The following is a 4982-nucleotide window of genomic DNA, read 5'->3' as shown; positions in this document are numbered from 1 at the left end:
GCCCACCTTGCAGATTGCACCCTAACACGTAACCACTACACAACCAGGGGTCCTCACACAATTGTAGAGGCTGGCAAATGCCAAGTCTGTGGGTCAGATGTCAGGCTAAAACAGCGGTTCTCAACGTGTAGGTCACAACCCCTTTGGGGGTCAAAAGATCCTTTCATAGGGGTCACCTGATTTATAACAGTAGCAAAATAACAGTTATGAAGTAGCAACAGAAATAATTTTATGGTGGAGGGGGGCGGTCTCCATAACATGAGGAACTGTATTAAAGGGTCGTGGCATTAGGAAGGTTGAGAACCACTGGACTAGAGGCTTCCCTTGACTAGCTACAGGCAATGATGAACTCAAGATCAGGAAGCCAGATGACATGCTGCCAGCTGCCAAGGCAAATGAGTCCAAGGTCCACAAGTAAGATGGCAGGCTGCTGCTTACTCCCTGAATTGGCAGGCAATATGGTAGGCTACTGGTTCATGTCCAAACAACTGGAGGTCAGATGATGACCAGGCCCAGCAAAAAGCAAGCTTTCCTAGAGCACACGCATCTCTTGGAAGCAGGCCACACCCCCTGGAGAGAATCCCTTTGTTTATTGTCTGCTCATAATAGAGCTCATCATAGAAATGATTCCATTATATTAGACCTCATTATGGAGGATCTAATAGAACAACTTAACTACCAAGTCACTAGGGATTCTGGCCTAGCCAAGTTGACCCACAACCTTAACTATCTATCACAGACCAGACTCTCTTGCCTCAGATACATCCCTCACTGGGAGGGATAAATTGCTAGGGAAAGATATGGTATATGGGGAAGAAGAGGGCCAAGAAGGGTGAGGGAGACACAAGGTGAGATGAGTTGGCACAATAGCCAAAAGGATGGACTCAAATGTGTTCGTGATCATGAGTGTGCTAGTCTGGATACTTTAGAGAAACAAAATTCACAGAAACTCATATGGATAAGAGAGAGTTTTATATAAAGGGAAAGTGCACATCAAGAAAACATCCCAACCCAGTGCTGCCCAAGCTCACAAGTCCAACATTAGCCTATTTGTCTAACACCAATCCACAAAGTCCTCCTCCATCTCACAAAACACACACAATGATGCCGATTGCAGGAGGAAAGCCAAATCAGTGAATGTGTAAGCATCTCAGTGCTGGCAGGAGTCTCCACACGGCTGCTCCAGCGCCCAGGGCTGCATCGGGTATAGGTCCATGTGACTTCTCCTCAGGGATGTCTTGCAGGAAGTGAGCTTTGCCAGCTGAAGCAGGGAACTGGCTAAGGCAAGGGATGGCTTTGAGCTGATGCTCAGTTGCGCCTCTACAGGTCCTCATGGAAGGCCGCTCCTGGGAGGTGTGATGTGAGCTGTGTGACCTGAGAGTCCCAGAGCCAAATGCCCGCTCCCTGCCACCCCCCAATCACAGGGCTTCCCTTGGCCAGATACAATACGATACGGGGTCTCAGTGGATCAAACATTCTGAAATGCCTGAGGGTGTGGTCCTGGCTGAGGCACTAGAGGGAGAGAGTCAATCCTAACTCAGGATCTGTGTGGATTTTAGTCAAGCGCCTCATTGCCAATTCGAGGATAAAAGGGATTCCACACAGCGAATTTGCTACAAAACAGCTGATTGGTCTCCTCGAAGGGCAGTGTTATACCAGAGGTTCAGTGGGGAGGTTGAACTCTGGCAGCAGTAGTGGTCACAGCAGATGGACACTCATGCTTTGGGGCCATGCGTAGCTTCAGTCCTGCCACCTTGGATATTTTTTTCATGACGTAAACTTTATTGGATTGGATCAAAGCATCACAGACCAGTCTAAAGGAATCATCTAGACTGTTGCTGGACACCTGTTGGAGCTTACTCATCAGCCTGCTGAACTGTTCCGTTTTCAGAAACATAGATACCATCCCCAGACTTTCAGATCTCCTTGTTTTTAACTGCTGTGGCTTGCTGAATTAAAGCAGCTGAACTTGATACAAGCTCAATGTCATTTCCTTCAAGAACTAACTCATCTTCCTGGGCTTGAGAAACAGAACAAGCAACACTTGTCCTCATGTGAACCCTCCGGATGTATTTTTCACCCAAGAAGTTAGGATTTCAACAAGAGACCCATTCTCCTGAGTAACCACATTGAATGGAAGTGGGCACACACAGACTTCATCTTGTATTGGAAGCCCAGTGTCACACCCTTGATCGTGTTCTGTACGTGACTACAGATAGTACGGACGGTAGCCAGTTCCTTTCTATTTCTCCACTGTGGTAGTTATATAATTGTCAATTTGAGAGGATTATGAGTGAAGGGGTGGAGTCTAGTCTGTCAATCAGATCATAGCCAATGAGGCTTCTGTGTGGCATGACCTTCTCCTGAGATTTCTGGGAAATCTGGTATTTCCTCCTTTGAGGTGGGAGACTCTCTGGTCATGCCCTGACAAGACACATGGACCTACCCTGATGTAGTCCTGGGTATTGGAGAAGCCATGCAGAGACCCCTGCCATGGCTGAGATGTTTCCAGTGCCACTGGATCCAAAGACTTTCTACCCACTGACCTGTGATCTTCTACATTCAGCATCATTGCATGTGCTTCGTGAGTCTGAAGAGGACTTATAGCTTGGTATCGGACATATAGGCTAATACTGGACTTTTGGACTTGATCCGGACTGAGCTGGGATGTCTTCTCAATGTTCAATTGCTCTTGTATATAGATCTCTTTCTGATACACATATGTGTGTCCATGGATTTGTTTCTCTAGTCTACCCAGACTAACACACCCACCATGTGTCAACTCGAAGCCTCCTCTTCTTTCCAAGGAGAGCGAGTTCTACGCTATGTGATTGAAGTCCCTCGGCAGGGTTCCTCTGGGGCCCTTTCACAATGACCGTGCGCCCCTTTAGGGAAATGTGGACATTCTCTGCAATGTCGACCGTCTGGTTGCTGAGAATGGTCTTCATTCTTGCAGTAGATGCGGCAAAGGACCTTGGATATTTTGTTGTTGTCCTTGTGAGTGGTCTTCCGTTGGCTCCCACTCAGGGAGGCCGCAGGCATAGCAGAATGAAATGTGGTCTGATCCCGGGCCATCTCCATGAATATGGGTGTGCTGAGAGGTATACTTCCCTTGTTGTGCCCATCCATTTCATTGAGGGCTGCCATCCCTTTTTGCCATCCCCGACTTTCCCAAACTTGAGGTCTGCTTCCAGGGATCGGTCTTTTCTGATGTGTCCAAAGTGAGTCCAAGGGTCACTGTCTTCCCTTTTAAGGAACATTGGGGTTATAGATTTTTCTCAAATGATTTTGTTTGTCCCCTTGACCGTCCATGGTAATTTCGGTCTTCTCTGCCATCACCCGAATTCAAATCCATCTATTCTTCTTCTGTCTTCCTCGTACACGGGTCTGTTTTTACAGGCACAGAAGTAATAGAAAAGGCCATGGCATGGGTCGGGAACTCATGTAGTTGGCAAATTACATCTTTGCTTTTCAATTTCATTCAGATGCCTATCGTATTAGCACCGGAAGTAGATGATGTAGGCTAGCTGACGTCAACTGGCCAAATCATTTTGTCACCAGGTTGTTTTTGTACCTCTTCTGTGGCAGATGCCTTCTCCTGATGTTAACATGCCATCTTCATAGCCATTTTGCACGGATACTCATATATCCTTCCTACTCCAGGCCTCCTTGTCTCTTACTCCATATATCCTTCTTCCAGCCCCCTAAGCAGCTGGCCAACCCTATGACTACTGCTCACAACTGTGTATAGTCTAATCCAGGGGTCCTCAAACTACGGCCCGTGGGCCACATGCGGCCCGTCGAGGACATTTATCTGGCCTGCCGGGTGTTTTTGCCCCGTTTGTTTTTTAACTTCAAAATAAGATATATGCAGTGTGCATAGGAATTTGTTCATGGTTTTTTTTTTTAAACTATAGTCCGGCCCTCCAAAGGGTCTGAGGGACAGTGAACTGGCCCCCTGTTTAAAAAATTTGAGGACCCCTGGCCAAGGCCACTTTCCTTTCCACACAAAGTTACTGACAGCATGATGGGATAAGCATGTATTGCAGGACCTATTCAGCGGTCCTCAATCTAAGGGCTCTATCTCCCAGTCGAATTAGATAAAAATAGTTGGGGCATGGGACCAGGCATCAATATTTCTCAAAGTGTTACAAGCGATTCGATTGCCCATCTAAGGTTGAGAGCCACTGTCCACCCCAGCGTTTGATTCCGGAGATGGAGCTGACACCTGCATATTTGTATTTTTAACAATCATCCAAGGATGGATGACCCTGAAGCAAGTGGAACAAAACTCCAACAATGAAAAAATGATGTAGGAGATTCCTTTCTTCCAGAGAAGAGAAAGTTCTTTTCATAGTCGGCAGGGGTGGGATTTCAGGACGAGTGTTAGAGAATCATTTATAGAGGCCTTTAGGAAGCAGATAATCCATTAGCTACCATGATAATTAAACTAAAACCTGGACTAGAAAAAGGGGTGGGCTGAAGTTACAGGGAGACACGAAGTAAACTTATATTTAAAGCTCTCTGTAATACATTTGGTGTCTCTAAAAATAGACTATAGTATCAGGAACGTTTTTATAAGAATCAGCTAACTTAAAATTACAGAAGGCTTTTTTTGCTGATGATAGATTCATGTTTTTAATATTCACTGTGGGTTTTCTAGTGGCACAGTGGGGTGCGGTGGTGGAATAGTGGGTTACATGATTGACTGATTACCATAAGGTTAGCGGTTCGATCCCATCAGACTCTCCAATGGAGAAAGATAAGGTTGTCTGCTCCTAGAAGAATTGCTGCCTCTCTAAGAACGAAAAACCAGGTCATTGTAAGTGAGGGTGAGTGCAGAGTGGAGACCGAAAGCCCATCTGTAGGCAACTGGACACCCCCTTACTAAAGGGTCACAGGGAGGAGACGAGCCAGTCAGGGTGCAGGGTAGCAACGATGAACCATACAACTTTCCTCTAGTTCTTAAATGCTTCCTCCCC

General features: G+C 46.4%; 1 pseudogene; it reads right to left on the bottom strand.

Annotated features, from left to right (window-relative positions):
* Positions 1-1856: 1856 nt before the first annotated feature.
* On the bottom strand, positions 1857-2948 carry LOC101640919 (annotated as a pseudogene).
* Positions 2949-4982: the final 2034 nt, after the last annotated feature.

This window comes from Echinops telfairi, unplaced genomic scaffold (assembly GCF_000313985.2).
Source record: "Echinops telfairi isolate 266 unplaced genomic scaffold, ASM31398v2 ScPeMD7_2573;HRSCAF=3158, whole genome shotgun sequence".
Classification (NCBI taxonomy): domain Eukaryota; kingdom Metazoa; phylum Chordata; class Mammalia; order Afrosoricida; family Tenrecidae; genus Echinops; species Echinops telfairi.
This window is presented reverse-complemented; position numbering and strand designations above follow the sequence as displayed.